Source organism: Rhinolophus ferrumequinum, chromosome 14, assembly GCF_004115265.2.
Source record: "Rhinolophus ferrumequinum isolate MPI-CBG mRhiFer1 chromosome 14, mRhiFer1_v1.p, whole genome shotgun sequence".
In the NCBI taxonomy this organism is placed as follows: Eukaryota; Metazoa; Chordata; class Mammalia; order Chiroptera; family Rhinolophidae; genus Rhinolophus; species Rhinolophus ferrumequinum.
The window spans coordinates 37,562,794-37,579,514 of record NC_046297.1 but is presented as its reverse complement, the minus strand read 5'-3'; the positions used below and the strand labels follow the sequence as shown (position 1 = coordinate 37,579,514).

Genomic DNA, 16,721 nt, shown 5'->3' with positions numbered 1-16,721 from the left:
ATATTAAAAATGCATTAAACTAGGAACTTGTGAAATGATGTTTATGGACTAGAGATTTGCACGAGTATGTGTGTGCCCATGCCTGTGTGCCTGTGTGTATAGGACAGAGGGAGGTCTGCTTGACATAACTACTATAAAATTTAAAATAGGCTGCTTTAGATCTTAAGAATTCAACTGAGGCTTCTGAATATTCAAATTACTTTTGAAAGTACAATAATTATTTTTAGTCTGCAATGATATGACAAGGTAAGTAAATAGTGTTTATTCTATGGACTTTTAATCCATTTTAGACTGGAGAAGGCATTCCTCATAGAGGAGTTACACAAAAATCAGGGCAGAGAGGTCTAATATCTATTTTGGTGGCTTCATTAGGTATCAACTTGGTTAGGCTGAATTACATTTCCCAGAATTCCTTTCCTGTATGTTTCCAGTTAGGGCAGCACACAAGGATGGGAGATTTGGTGGGTGGAAGTGAGGCAGCAGCCATTTTGTAGTTTACCATGTTGTTGCTGACTCACCTCATTGGTGTGAGGTAGTAGCTAGACCTACATTTACTTTACCTTCTCCTCAATTTCCCTTCAGAGTCTTCAACTCTAGGGCCAGGTATATTCATTTAGTTTTATGATCAAGAGCCCCATCTGTCCATACCACTAAAATCAGAAGCAATAAGAACTGACAGGTTTCAGTCTCTTTGTGGGAATCTAGCTTATGCTTGTGGATTCTCCTCCTATATTACATCCATCTTTCCTACACACACACACACACACACACACACACACACATATATCAGTATACATATCAGTCACGATTCATTCAGAGAAGCAGAGGCTATACATTTATGTATATACACACACACATACACACATATGCATATGTATGTGTGAATATAGGTATAGCCTGTGGCTGTGCTTCTCTGAGTAAATCCTTACTGATATATCATCTGTCTATGTCACATGGGTATTGAGGCTTGGCTTAGATTTGTTATTGTTTCTGTTGTTGAAGTACATGCTTCATTTGATTTTGGGTGATCTGTACTAGTGAAAGTGCCTATGCAGTGTTTTCCTAGCACCTCCCTTGAAAGCCTACTTTAAAAGAGCTGTAGTTGTGAAATTTGGGAAGCTTTCCAAAGCTCTTTTATTACTCTCCCTGTCATCCTCTTCTCCACTGTGGTCCCTTTATTGACCAGTCTACTTTACATCTTCAGAAAGGAGATTATGCCTAAGAGAGTGGCTGGAAAATCATCTTTATTTATTCTATTATTTATACATGTCACTTCAGAAAAGAAAATTCATAACAAATTTTTCCAGTGGTCAGTCCTGAGAACTTGGTCTAAAATTTGAAAATCTGTACACCTGAAATCTATGTAATTTTACTAACAATTGTCACCCCAATAAATTAAAAAAAAATTTGAAAATCAAATTATGTTTAGTTGTGCACATGGAACATTGGCTCAATTCTCTCATGATTTCTTTTCCACTGTGATCTGATATTCAGCATGCAAACTGGTTGGATGCAGGATTCCAGACTTGATGACCTGGACTGTCAACTTCTTTGTTACCTAATCACTCAGAAGAGGAGGCATTTGGAATTTTGTTGATAGATTGGCTTATATATGAACACATTCAGAGTGATCCAGCTGTCTTGTACAGATCAATGTTGGATCAGTGATGCTGACAGTAGCAAAAATTGCTTGTGATTGCAAGAGGATTACCTTCAGCCATAGGGAGCCGATCTGCTCCTTCTCGCCAGCTGACATGGTGCTCTGCCATTACTGTCATGGCAGTCATCCTGAGGTTTCCAAATGTTTTTAGGCCAGATGTAAAGGCACACTGAGCTTGGATCGATCTGGACCTTCATGAAAGGCAATCCAATTTCCAAGAATTTTAACTGAGAGTCATAACAGCTCACATTTACAAAGTGCTGATTCAGGCTTAATGCCAAGCATTTTACAGGCATTTTCTCATTAGAGTAACTCTGCGGAAGTTATTATTATCCCCATGCCACAATTGAGAGCACTGAGGACCCAAGGAGTTAAATAACTTGTCTGAAAGTCACATGGCTAATAACTTGAAGAGCTAGGATTTGTACCCAAAAAGTCGAATGCAAAGGCCATGTGTGTAATCACCATGTTACACTGGGAACTGGAGGTAAGTCCAGTGGGAAAGAATGAAATAACCCACACTGTGATTTATAGTAATAGAATAGAAGCTTGCCCTACTCTATTTCCTTTCCCACCTTACGGTCAGAGAACAGACTAGAGAAGAACTGCAAGCTCATACTTATGCTCTCACAGCCCTTGGAGTCAAGACAAAAAATATAAATGGACTCAACAGGTGAGCGGCTACCATGAGGGCACTTCCTTGCAGTATCTGGCTCTTCTGGTTATAGCCTAATTCTCTGCTAGGATAACAGATTAGAGCAATGGTGATGTTTCTCTGAAGTTTTACTAAACAAATGGGAAGGTGTACATACAAAATTTCTCAGACTATTAAATTACTTCTAAATGAAGGGGCAGGAGTAAGGCCGGGTGAACAAATTCTTCTCCTTTTGGCAAGACAAGCAAACAAAAAAATCTAGTCCACATGATTTTCGTCAAATATGCTAAGTGCCCTGTTACCCAGAGAGCACATTTTATGCTCTATGTTAAACTGTCAGTACTTGTTCCACTGAGTGGTACACAGAGAGGAAAGCCAGTCCTGCAGGCAGCTCTCTAGGCCTGTAGACTTGCTTGGACTGGGCCCATTGTTCAGCATGACCCTGCTGGTTCTCATTAACATTCTCATTGATATATATATCAATGATACATATATATATATATATGATGGCTCTCATTTAACTTATACGTAATTTGCAGCTTTCAGCATTGACTTTGTCCTTCAGCTCTTGAAGGTGAAGGGATTAGAAAGTGCAAATTAGTAGTCACAATATAGTCATGGGGATATGAAATACAGTATGGGAAATATAATTAATAATGTTGTAAAAACTATGTAGGGTGTCAGATGGTTACTGGACTTATTAGGGGGATCACTTCATAGATTGTAGATGCCTGACCACTGCGCTGTACACCTGAAACTGAAGTAGAATAATATTGAATGTCAACTAGAATTATATATATATATATATATATATATATATATTCACAGGATATAAAGTACAGCATAGGGAATATAGTCAATGGTATTGTAACAGCTATATACGATGTCAGGGGTAATAGATGAGGGAGGGGGTTATCACTTTGTGAGGGGTAAAAATGTCTGTTACATTACTTTGTACACCTGAAACTAATTTAAGAAAAAAGAATAAATAGAACTGAAACTTGGGAAAAATATCTCTAGTTTTCTTCATCTAAAAAAGAAAGAAAAAAAAGAGCTAATGTGATATTTTCAAAATTAGGATTCCATTTTTTGAGCACTAACACGCCAGTCATTGTATCTCAGTTCCACTATTCCCCCTGATTTCTTTCCTCTTAAGAAAGTCTATTAATTCCTTAGATATAAAGTGTCTCTCTTTATAATGCTAAGCGAAATAAGTCAGACAGAAAAAGTAGAGAGCCATATGATTTCACTGATATGTGGTATATAAACCAAAAACAACAAAAGAACAAGACAAACGAATGAGAAACAAAGACTCATAAACACAGACAATAGTTTAGTGGTTACCAGATGGTAAGGGGGGAGGAAGGTGGTAGATGAGGGTAAAAGGGATCAAATATATGGTGATGGAAGGAAAACTGACTCTAGGTGGTGAACACACAATGGGATTTATAGATGATGTAATACAGAATTGTACACCTGAAATCTATGTAACTTTACTAACAATTGTCACCCCAATAAACTTTAATTTTAAAAAAAAGAGTGTCTCTCTGTGGTACATGCTAGGGATACCAGGCTAAATCCTACATGGTCCTTCACCCAAGGAGAGCAGAGTCTGGCACAGGAGACCCACGATGTGAACAAGATACCATCACCCAAAACTCATGTTCATTGGAACGCTCTTGGGGGTAATCAGCATCTCTGTCTAGGGGAAAAGACTTCAGGGAAGCCTATAGAAGATGCAGGGGATGATTGAGTGAAATTTTGAAGAATGAAGAGGAAGAGTCTTGAGAATCTATGGGGATTTGAATGACTTTTGAGGAGCTGTGAGTAGACAAAGGGTATGTGTAGAGGCATTGTCAGAACCACATGGGAAAACAGTCAAGAAGTCAAGAGGACTCTAGAATACCATGCTAAATAGTTTTCATAATGGGGAAACAGGAGCCACTGAATGATTTAAAGTAAGGGAGAATCACGATAGGAGTAGTATTTTAGTATTTTGGGAAGCTCTCTCTGCAACAATGTTAAAGATGGAACTGGAGTGTCCAGAGTGGAGGTAGAGAGGCCAGTTAAAATCCATTACCTTGTTTTTGACAAGAGATGGTGGGAAAAATGGAGCCAGTATACCACACAATGGTGTTCAGGGAAGCAATGGTAGATCTAGGATTGAGGATGGTCAAACAAGGCATTTCAAATCAAGAGCGGGAGAGTTTCATGAGGAAAAGAATGGCTGACAATGTCAAAAGCTGCAGGCACATCTGAAAAGATGACAAGTAGCTATTGGATTTGGCATTTGGCAGATAACTGGTGACCTTGGTGGGGTTAGTTTCAGTGAAGTGATACAGGCAGAAGTCTTACTGCAGTCGGTTGGGGAGAGTGTGGGAAATAAAGAACTTAGGAAGTTAGTATGGACTGTTATTTTGAAGGGCTTGGCTGTGATGATTGGAGTGATAGTTTTATTTTTGTTTTGCTTTTCATTTAAAAAAATAAACTAAACAAAACCCCTCAAAATGGAAATTGCTGTGAAAATGAAGAGAGTCAGCTCATTGTTGTCTTGTTGGTTGTTTAAACCTTAAGACATAAAAGTTTCAGAAGAATGAGCCAGTTGGATTCAGCCACCATGAGAATAATATTTTTGACAAAGGCAATTTTCCTGATCTTTTCCTACATTTACGCCTGATCCCATCTTCCTTCTCCCCTGCTGAATGTTCTCCTGTTTACTTGATTGATGCTTGTGCTCTGAATTAGTCTCTAACACTACTGTTGACCACATCATACTCTCTGGCTCAGTTTTGACTCTCTCTACTCTGGGTCCTGAACTGTGGACAAACTTTGTAAGGTCATCCTGGCTTGCAGTTCCATCCATGCCTATGAATCTCTCCCAGGTTAGCATCCTCCAAAATGAATATCAAATGGAAGTATATAGTGGTATATTAAGAGTGGGGGTTCTGTCGTCAGGTTGCCTGGATTCAAATCCTGGCTCTGCCACCAATCATTTGGGTGACCTTGGACAAATTTCTTCACCTCTCTTTGCCTCAGTTTCCTCATCTCCCTGGGAATAATAACAGAATACACTTTATAGCACTGTTTTAAAGATTAAGTAATAACAGAACACACCTTATGGCATTGTTTAAGGATTAAGTGTATTAATATATGCAAGGTGCTTAAAACAGTGTTTGACACATAGTAAGCCCTCAGTGCTTGTTGTAAGTTCCAGTCAGTTCCAGAGAGGGTTTCTACCTTTTTGCTGCCCTCTGGTGGCCAGTGAACATATTGGAGGACTTAAAGCGCAAAGTTGACTCCTTGAGTGCTGGACACAATGCAGATCTGATGATGATATGATGATTGATGATGATGATGATGGTGGTGAGGATGATGATGGAAGTGCTTGCTTACTATTTCACTGAATCCTCACAATAACTCTAGTGGAGTAGGTAGGGATTAATATCCCCTTTGTATAAAGGAGAAAATTGACATAAAAAATTGCCCAAGATAAACTATATGTGTATTGAAATAAATATCGTATGCACTGAAGTAAGTCTTATTTGTAGCCTTATGGCAATTCAATTTGAAATAAATATTTATTTGTTTATTTTAAATGTGATTCATAGTATATTTTGATCTGATTTTGTTCCAGTTCAATAGTTTCATAAAACATATAGTTTGGCTTCAAATCAAACTCTTTTAGAATTTATTTCCCTCCCTCTCTAGGAAAGTTGGTTTAGTTCATGGTTCAGTAAAACGTTAACATTTGGGTTCAGTTCTATTTGAATTTTGGTTTGGAGTTAGGTTTGTTCAAGTGTTGCTTCCAGGAGTCTGATGAAATTTAGATTGATGGACATATTTAGGAAACAGCCAATGGCTAACAAGAATGCACTGTGCCTGTTTCATCAAAACATTTCCATGGCCCTCTTCTCTGAACCCATATGATGTCTGGTTCTCTTTAATTTGGCTGTCCTGAGATGGAATAATAATGCTAAACACAGTAGTGAGTAGTGATTTTGCAACACTGATAAATGATCTCACTTTGCTGGATAGATTTATAAATTCACAAATTCATGAATTTAGTCACACATTTATTCTAAAGGATTGTACATCAATATATGGATGGAGTTTGGGGGTTCCATCCTTCTTGTACTTATTGTATTTTTCATATTATAACTGTGTAAACAGTGTGTGATTGTGACAACTGTTTTGAATATGGATAATATCTCACTTGTAAGTTATTTTTTATTTTAAAGATTTTCTGAATTCTGAAGTTCACTTCTTTATATTCAGGGTCCAAAATTATTTTTGAGAGAATTGTTCTCAATTTTATCATGAAATTTAATGGACAAGTAGGATTAAACTGGAAATGTGTTTATAGCCAACTTAGTTGGAACATATCTATTGTATTAAGAAAGGGAAGCCTAAATTAAGATTTTGTTTTGTAATGGGATAATGATTGTTCATTTCAGAGCATCAAAAGGATTAGGAAGCTGGGATCTGAGAGTATAGGCTGAATCAGAGTCTTTGTGAAATAATAATTATAGTAACATTTATTGGGCACAGACTTTGTACTAACCACCCTCCTTTTCCCATCATGTATATACTATAATTATTTCCGTTTAATAGCTGAGAAAAACAAAGTTTAGAAGACTAAAGTAACTTGTCCAAGGTGTGCAGTGAGCAAGAATCAGAATTTGAACCCATGCTAATCCATAACTCAATCACTTAATCACCATAGCAAATTTGCAGGTAGTTAGGAATTGGGTGCAAATATAAATTAAGATCAAGGCAAAGCAGAAATGCAGACACCAAACAGACAAGCAAAATTCAGGCCATGTGCAGCGACCAAGAGTCAGGAGAAGTCAAGGGTCAGAACCTTTTCATGTGGATGAAAACCAGAGAGGGGGGAAAACTAGTCTGATGATTAAAAAAAAAAAAAAAAAAAAAAGTAAACTTGGCTAGACAAACAAGGGGGCTAAGAGAACAATTGTAAGGCCTTAACCACAAAGAACTCTTGACTCAAAATCACCTTCCATTCTTGACAGATGGCATCAGACAAGATAGGAACCAACTTAATATCGGGCTCATTAAGCCTAATCTTAGAAGAAAGTAAGTAGGTTCATCCTACTTGAGTAGATGTGTGAGGTCAGAAATAAGAACAAGTTTAAATTAATCTTGGGGGGATGCAAATAATCTATTTTGTTACACGTCATCAAGTTACATTCCCTAGTTAAAGCAAGGATTTCCTCTATGGCATGTATGACTTGGTTATCCAAATATCTGGTTGGACATTTCCAAGGGGTGGTGATCTCACTACCTTATAGCTAGCTTCTTCCTTTTCTTACAGCAATCTAATTGCTAGAATGTTCTTTCTTATAAGCCCCAGAAATTCATCTATATGACTTCTCTCCATTGTCCTGCCTCTGTCCCTGTGGTCACCCAAGAAGACACCTGTTTTGTTTTTTTCTCTACATAACAATCTGTAAGAGATGAAAATGTTTAAAAAATACATAAAATTTGAAATCTTCCAAGAGATAAAAAAACAAAACAAAACAAACAAACAAACAAACAACAACAACAACAAAAAAAAACAAGCAAAGAAATCCAGAACTCATCAAGAAAAGAACTCCAGGTGGGAAGAGATGTCATGCCCAACCATATAGTACAGTGTCTCTTTTATTTTTCACCCCACCCCAGGAAAAGTCCCCTCCCAGATACTGCTGCCATACCAAGTCTTGAGCAATGCCTTGCTGTCCTTTGCAGAACCCCGAAGAGTTAACAGTACTTTCTTATTCTCATTAGTTTGCTGGAGACAAGATAGCATTTCTTTCTCAAAAATGAGTATATTGTACTTATTTTTAATAAGATAAAAGAAAAAAAAGTAGAGAAGTAATCAATAGACATTATCCACAAATTTGGCTGATATTTCCTCCAAGCTAAGGTGCCTCCTTCTATATGCTCTCTCTAAGGATGGGGAGGGTGGTACTGCAGGGGAATCACATCTTCCCTTTGAAGGATTATGGCAGTGTTATGCGATGTGTTGAGCAAGGGGGAGGGCTGTGGTGTTTATGTGTTCCAGTAGGTTGTAGACAGCAAAATGGTCATTACTTCTGCTGTGAAAGGAGTATGAGAAAAATCAACCTTTATTGAACATCTGCTATGGTTCTCTTAATCCTCACAGTAACCTAGTAAGTAAGCAGGCATTATGAAGTCCACTTTATGGATAGAAAAAACTGAGGTTCATAGCTAACATTAATAACAGTAATAAATATAATTAAAATTAATAAAATGAAGGTGACATCATTTGTTAAGTGACTTCTATCATGTATCATGTTAGTAGTTACATATAGCAATTACTTAACATATTCTCTTAATTCATTTAATCAAACATTATGTAATTTACAGCCAGTATGTGGCCAAAATATGATTTCAATGCAATCATATTTCAATGTACATAGATTGAAAGCCTATTATTAAACAGGCATTATGATAAGCACTATATTTGATCAACAAAATCTACCTTTCAAGGAATTTATCATCCAGTAGCTGAGACAAGCAAATAAATAAGCAATTATAATATCACGTGATTAATGCTGGTCTAAAGGCCAAATTCTTTCTCCTCCAACATACTGAGCAATATTAAATCTGGAAACATGCTGGGCTCAAGCTGGGCTCCAAGGAATTTTCATTTTTAAAGTCATTGACCATCCAGGCCCCACTGCTTTTGGGCACAGTGTAGTCCCAGAAGAGGACAAAGTGACCATGGAAATAGCATTGTGGTACCTGGGAATAGAAGCAGGCACAAACTTGGAAGTGGGTGATTGGCTACGTGTGTGTTCAGGGGCTTCCAGACAGCTGAGCACTTCTAGTGAACTGCTTGCCAAGTTTGAGTGAGCCCTTCTGTAGGGCACTGGAGAATTGGCTAGCCTGGAGTAGGGTGGGGGCGAACAAGGGGAGAACTGGAGTGCCGTGGTTCACAAAGACAGGAACATAACTTTTCTTTCATTAAAACAATCTTGAAATTGCTGGCAAGCCTATAAAAAGGATTGGTTAAAGCCGTCTTGGGGCAGCTTTTCTTTGAGTTCAGTTTATTAATGTAGGTTTTTACATGGCTTTTTATTAAGAAACATGTGGTACTTTAGGCCATTTAACACCAAGGAAAAAGCTTCATAAAGAAACATTCTGAACACCAATATAATATAAACTCGTCCTGCTGAATTTTACAGAAAAGAAAGTTATTGGGAGATTTGTGAAAAATTTCTAATGTTCATTGACAAGATATTTTATCTTCATTTAGAAATATATACATTAAGCCTTTCAAAAGGAAAAAGAAGAATCTGGGTAGAAAAGGATGTGTGTGTGTGTGTGTGTGTGTGTGTGTGTGTGTGTGTGTGTGTGTGTGTGTTTAAAGGAAGATGGAAATTTGACAATAGGAGATATACGAGTATATACTCTCCCTCCCCCAAAATGCCTTATTGACCCTTTGAGGTGTTTTCTTAAAGCAGCTGAGGAGAATGTCTCATGTAGCTTGAATTTAGTGCAAGATTCCATAACATGAGATCCTTCCAAAATTATTCTCTACAAAGAAATGCACACTAATTAGAAAAAGAACCTTGAGGGTGACCTTATTTGCCCATTGCCAGGCCCTGGTTCAGAGTGCCAGACTCAGAAGGAAGAGAATTCTCAAAGGAATAATACCCAGCTTGAACAAAACATCTGCTGGAAACATGCCCCTCTCACCTTCTGTTCTATCTGGGAATCACTACCAATGTCACAGATGATATCAATCCTTGAGGATACCCATCCTCAAGGCGGCCAACCAGGAACATCCACATGCCAGGAACTAGAGCTATGAACACTAACCCCAAACACAACATGCAGCTGATTTGGGGGCTACATATTGAAGGGCTGGAGCTGAAACCAAATCTTAGCCTGTCAGGGTCACTCACATGGCAATTTGTGCTAGGAAAGCCCTATATTAGTGGTTCTCAAATGGGGGAGACTTTGCCACTCAAGGGCATTTGGCAGTAAGTGGATATTTTTTTGGATGTGACAACTAAGGGGTGGGGGTGCTACTGGAATCTAGTGGGTAGAGGTCAGAAATACTGGGAAATATCCTAGAATGCATAGGATAGTCCCTACAACAAAAACTTATCCAGTCCCAAATGCCAATAAGGCTGCTGTGGAGATATCCTGCCCTGTGTTAATGCAGGCAGATGCCTGATGGGGTTGGATTGGTGTACAATGAAGTGGGGTGTTGTTTTCTTTTTCCTGCTCTATCCAGAAGAATACTAGAAACTCACATTGAGCACACCTGAGAGTCCTAGTAGGCATTAAATCAAACCTACTAATCTTGCTATGGGGGTAGGCAGTATAGACTTTCCAGGTACAGGCATATTTTGTTTTATTGCTCTTCTCTTTATTGCACTTCACAGCAAATTGAACGTTTTTGGCAACCTGGTATTAAGCAAGTCTATAGGCAACATTTTCCCAACAGCATTTGCTCACTGCATCTCTGTGTCACATTCTGATAATTCTCACATTTCAAAGTTTTTCATTATTATTATATTTTTTATAGTGATCTATGACAATTACTATTCTAATTGTTTTGGGCTGCCATGAACCAAGCCCATATAAGAACTTAATCCATAAATGCTGTACGCATTTTGAGTATTCCACTGACCAGCCGTTCCACCATTTTTTTTCCCTCTCCTCAGGACTCCCTATTCCCTAAGACACAACAATATTGAAAATAGGCCAATTTATAACCCTAAAATGGCCTCTAAGTGTTTAAGTATAAGGAAGTTGCACATCTCTCACTCTAAATCAAAAGCTAGAAATGATTCAGCTTAGTGAGGAAGGCTCGTCAAAAGCCAAGATAGGCTGAAAGCTAGGTCTCTTGTGCCAAATAATTAGTCAAATTGTGAATACACAGGAAAAAATCTTGAAGGAAATTAAAGGTGCTACTCCAGTGAACACATGAATGACAAATAAGAAAGAGAAACAGCCTTGAAGAGTCAATTGACATGGCTAACTTCTCCATATTGCTGATATGGAGAAAGTTGTAGTGGTCTGGTTAGATCAAACATCCACAACATTCCTTTAAGCCAAAGCCTAATCCAGAGAAAGGCCCTAACTCTCTTCAATTCTATGAAGGCTGAGAGAGGTGAGGAAGCTGCTGAAGAGAAGTCCTAAGTTACCAGATATTGGTTCATGAGGTTTAAGGAAAGAAGCCATCCCCAGCACATAAAAGTGCAAGGAGAAGAAGCAAGTGCTGATGTAAAAACTGCAGCAAGTTTTCCAGAAGAACTAGCTAAATAACTAATGAAGGTGGCTACACTAAACAACAGTTTTTCAATGTAGAAAGAAGAACCTTATACTGGAAGAAGATGCCATATAGAACTTTCATAGCTAAAGAGGAGAAGTCAATGCCTGATATCAAAGCTTCAAAGAACCAGTTTTCTCTTTTTTTTAGGGGCAAATGCAGCTGGTGACTTTAAGTTGAAGCAAACACACAGTTACCATTCTGAAAATCCTAGGGCTCTTAAGAATTTTGCTATACCTACTCCGCCTGTGTTCTATCAAGGGAACAACAAAACCTGAATGGCGCTATATCTGTTTAATCATGGTATGCTGGATATTTTAAGCCCATTGTTGACACCTATTGTTTAGAAAAAAGATTCCTTTCAAAATATTACTGCTCGTTGACAATGCACCTGGTTACCCAAGATCTCTGATGGAGATGTATACAATGAGATTAATGTTGTTTTCATGCCTGCTAACACAACATCCATTCTGCAGTCCATGAATCGAGGGGTAATTTCAACTTTCAAGGCTTATTATTTAAAAAACACATTTTGTGAGTCTATAGCTGCCTTAGATAGTGATTCCTGTGACAGACCTGGGCAAAGTAAATTGAAAACCTTCTGTAAGTACTCACCATTCTATATGCCATTAAGAACATTCATGATAACAGGAGTTTGGAAGAAGTTGATTTCAACTCTCTTAGGTGACTTTGCAGGGTTTAAAACTTCAGTGGAGGAAGTAACTGCAGATGTGGTACAAATAGTAAGAGAGCTACAATTAGATATGGAGACTGAAGATGCTACAATCTCAGGCATGGTAAATCTCAAGATGGTAAAACTTCAGTGGATGAGGAGTTTCTTCTAATGGATGAGCAAAGGAAGTGGTTTCTTGCTATGGAATCTACTCCTGGTGAAGACGATGTAAAAATTGTCGAAATGACAACAAAAGATTTAGAATATTACGTAAACTTAGTTGATAAACCAGTGGCAAGTTTTGAGAAGATTGACCACAATTTGGAAGAAGTTCTACTTTGGGTACAATGCTATCAAACAGCATTGCATGCTACAGAGAAATCATTTGTGAAAGGAAGAGTCAATTGATGTGGCCAACTTCATTGTTGTCTTATTTCAAGGAATTACCACAGCCACCCCAGCCTTCAGGAACCACCACTCTGATCAGTCAGCATCGTTAACACTGAGACAAAACCCTCCAACTCTGACTCACTGAAGGCTCAGATGATGGTTACCATTTTTTAGCAATAAAGCATTTTTAATTGAGGTACATACATTGTTTTGTTTTTTTTAGACAAAATGCTATTGCACACTTAAAAGACTACAGTGTGGTATAAACATAACTTTTATATGCACAAGAAAATCAAAAAAGTTGTGTGACTCACAACTTTTGAGATATTTGCTTTATTGTGGTGGTCTGGAACTGAACCCACAATATCTCTGAGGTATGCTGGTAATTGAGCAGCTGACTTAGGAGAGTTGACAGTTGGTTCAATTGCATTTTTGAATGAAACAGCAGAGACAAAAAAGTTAGGGAGGGAAGAAGATGTTTTAGGCTCTGAGTCCATGAGGTGAAAGACTCCATCTCTAGGATGGATTTACAGTCCTAGAGGTAGCCTTTCTGTGATCAAGGGGAAGATTCCAGTGCAAAGCATCATCGCCATCCCAGATGAGTGGAAGAGGACCGGACCTGGTATATAGGACCTCCCCATTTCAGCTGTTGCTCTCCCAACAGTGCACCCACTGTGTCCATATAGTACAAGGTGTTCTGTTGCTTCTCTGGTTGGCTGAGGGGTTTGGCACTCCTGTCTTCAGGGAATGACCATGAACTGGAAAAGAGGAGAGTAAATATTCAGTTTACACCAAGCTCAGAGTTTTCATTGATATAATCTAGCAATAAAATTCACAAACATTCATTCAGCTCCCACAATTAGCAAGATACTGTCGGGATTCTGTGGAAGAGATATAAAGAGGAATGGATCATGGCCCTTGCCCTCAAAGACTCATTCTATAGTGGGAGAGACAGACATATCTCTCACACTATAGAATATAACTATAATAAAAAACAGATTGTCATAAGTGCTATAATAGAGGTAGTACAAGTCAAATGTAGTGAGACAATGGAGAAACAGAAAATAAATTTATTCCAACTGGAAGCATGTGGGAAGACCTCAGAAGAAAGTGGCATTTGTACAGAATCTTGAAAGATGTAGGACTTTGACAGATACAGAGATTAGCATGTGTGCAGAGCTAAGAAAGTGTATGGACTGCTTGAGAAATCACAATTAATTTAGTGTAACTGAAGCAGACAAAACTTTCAAGGGAGCTGTAATGAAGACTAGAAAAGGTATTTATAGCTGACCACAAAGGACATGGGTACTAGGATAAGGAGTTTGTGTTTTATCCTATCTGCAGCAGCAAACTGTTTGAAGGTATTTAAGCAGGGGAATACATATGATTAGCTCTTTTCTTTAGAAAGAGAATTTTGTTAGTAGTAGATAAGATGGAATGGAGAGATGGGAGGATGAACAACCAGGCAGGAAAATTTAAAAGCAATTGACTTTTTCCCCTTCTTTTTATAAAGACACTGAGGATGAAGATGAAAGGCCCAAGCCATGTTTAAAAAGCTGGCAGAACAGTGTAGCAGATAAGAGCAAGAGCTCAGGAACTCTGTGCTCACATCCAAATCCTGACTTTGCTACTTGGTAAATTGTTTGATCTTAGGCAAATTACTTAACCTCTTTATGCCTAAATTTTCTCATCTGTAAGCTGTTATTAATAAACATAAACTTCCATAGAAGATTGTTGTCAGGAGTTTTAAGTGTGTTACATAAAAACACTTAGGATAGAATTAGGACTGATAATTAAATTTTCAGGAATTTTGCAAGCTGGTTGACATCACATTGGTAGCTTGAAATAAGCTGGGGTTGGAGTTAATATTTACACTATGTAAATTGCCAAGTGGAGAGAGAGAGAGAGAGAGAGAGAGAGAGAGAGAGAGAGAGAGAGAGAGAACTCATATATAACTGAGCAACCTCAAATTTCAAATCCATCATCTCAAGGAACTTTGAGTTCTTTGAGTAGTACAGGACATTTGATGGAAGGAAAAGGGTCTCAAAAATTTGGTATTAAAATATAGTCTACATTGCCTATCTCATTACACTTTCCTTGGACTTGATATTTATGCAAAAGTATAATTTGAAGTGAATTTTGAGGAATGAAGTCAAGTGGATTAACTTAAGCAGCAAGTGCTAGAGGAAGAGCTTTATTGCTACATTAAGCCCTGGACCGCACAATATAGATAATGCCATGGTTTAATTGGAGGTGAGGGTCAAGGATGACATAGCTGCTTTCAAAACCAGACTATTAAGTTTGAATCCCTCTTCTACTATTTATTAGCTTTGACAAATCATTTATCCTTTCTTTGCCTGAGTTTCTGCATCTATAAAATGGGGTAATAATAGCACCTCCCTTGCAGGATTGTTGTAAAGATTGGGTTATAGTATAAATTAACATATAGACTACATAGAACAGTGCTAGTTCAATAGAACTATTAGCTATTATCATTATGTTTCCAAATATTGACTGTGCAAATTTTAGTAAGTCATATGATTTTTTGAGCCCTGGTTTTCTCATCCATAAAATGAAAATAATATTAACAACTAACTCATCTATCTCATAGGGTTATTGTAAAACTTGAATCAAACATATTGAATGTAAAATTGCTTTCAAAATCTTAAAGCCTGGAAGAATCACCTTTGGTGATGAGAATAAATGTAGCTCAGAGAAGCAATCTGGAATACAATTCCAAGGAATGAGATAGGTATTTTTCAGGAAAAACCACAGGCTGATTGTGAACATGAGAGGCATATTGCAACAGACTGTGGAAATAAGGGCTGCCTCTGCCAAGCACACATCAGCATGCTCATGTGCCCAGCATGGGAAGGAATCTGATCACACATTGGTCTTTTTGGCTACAAACCCATAAACAGATAGCAACCATTGTGAGCAGCACCAGCACACAGTAAAAAAGTTTACTGTTTGATTATATCTGAAACTAGAAGAGCCACCACATAGTGACAAATTCATTTTTTTTTACAAGGCCAACAAATTATCTTTATAAAGTGCAAATGTTATTATTCCACTCTCCTATTTGAGCCACTTGTTAAGTACTGAAATATGTACAAACTGTCACAAGATCTAGCCCTAAATACAATTCGAGCCTCCTCTCCCACCTGTGTCCAAACATGCACTTTATGCTCCAATTGCAGAAAATTATTTTATTGTTCTATTAGGCTTCCATCCCTTTATTTGCAGTGTTCTTGCACCCCTCTCATCCCTACTCCATCACCGTAGTTCAGCTAAATATCATCCTTTGTGAGAAGGCATTCCTGCTTCTCAAGTCTCAAAGTTGTAGTCCACATGAGAGTGGGTATGACATAATTAAAAGTATATACGCCAGGGGTGCCACAAAAATGTATACACGTTTTAAAAGATGTTATTTATGCTCAAGCAGTGGTTTTCCATAATTAAAAGTGTCTGGATGCTGATGGTACCCACGTTGAGCACCTCTTGTAATTGCAGAAGTCAAATGTGAGTTGTATTCATCTTTTGTTATCAGTATATACTGAGTATTACAATTAATATAGTTTTTTCCTTTCATAAAATACATATACATTTTTTGGCACCCTCTGTGTGTGTGCGTGTGTGTGTGTGTGTGTGTGTGTGCTTGTGTGTGTGTGTTTGTTTGTGTATACTTTGCCTCCAATACGACTGAGAAAATTAGAGTGGTCATGGTAGAACTTCCCCAGAATCCCACCACAATACCTACCATCCTACCAACACTGTCCGCATTCATACAGTTAACATATTCTGTCTTCCTTCTGCATCTGTAGATCAGCATTTTATGCCCCTGTATAAAGCCAATTTCTCTATTTGTATCTTTGCTTTCACCCAACATTACCTCCTGAAGGGTAGCACTCCAGCAATTCTTTCCTTCTCACTTGCACCATTAATTTTTTCACTCTCTACTGGATCACTCCTGTCAGCAATCAAACCTGCTATTAATTCTTCTATCCTAAAAGATAAACTTCTTTGACCTCAC

The 16,721-nt window shown here is 37.9% G+C and overlaps 1 pseudogene; it reads left to right on the top strand.

Annotated features, from left to right (window-relative positions):
• The first annotated feature begins 11,075 nt into the window (after window positions 1–11,075).
• Window positions 11,076–12,798, top strand: LOC117033716 (tigger transposable element-derived protein 1-like; annotated as a pseudogene).
• Window positions 12,799–16,721: the final 3,923 nt, after the last annotated feature.